Source organism: Lissotriton vulgaris, chromosome 2_2 (genome assembly GCF_964263255.1).
Source record: "Lissotriton vulgaris chromosome 2_2, aLisVul1.2, whole genome shotgun sequence".
NCBI classification, from domain to species: Eukaryota; Metazoa; Chordata; class Amphibia; order Caudata; family Salamandridae; genus Lissotriton; species Lissotriton vulgaris.
This window is the reverse complement of record NC_141688.1, coordinates 91,975,573-91,975,895: the sequence shown is the minus strand read 5'-3', so window position 1 is coordinate 91,975,895 and position 323 is coordinate 91,975,573.

The window sequence follows — 323 nt, the reverse complement described above, 5'->3', positions numbered from 1 at the left end:
AAGGGCCCAAAGTCTTTTTTTGAACTCATGTGCCCTTTAGTTCAATTCTGTAGCTCCAAAGACTACAACTTTTTCCAGTCGGCTGCTAAGGAATATGTATGAAGAAACGGAATGACTTAATTTATAAACCCAAGTTCACTTTGATCTGCAGGGAAGCTCTTCTTGCATATGCTACAAATACTGTCTTTCCAAAAGACAGCTTTTTCAAATAACGACTGCAATATTCAAATGAGAGACAAACAGTCTCACCCAAAGTGCCAGCCTCTGCAACGACATCACAAATGAATTACGCATGCGCGTAGGCTCCTCCTATAAATCTCCCA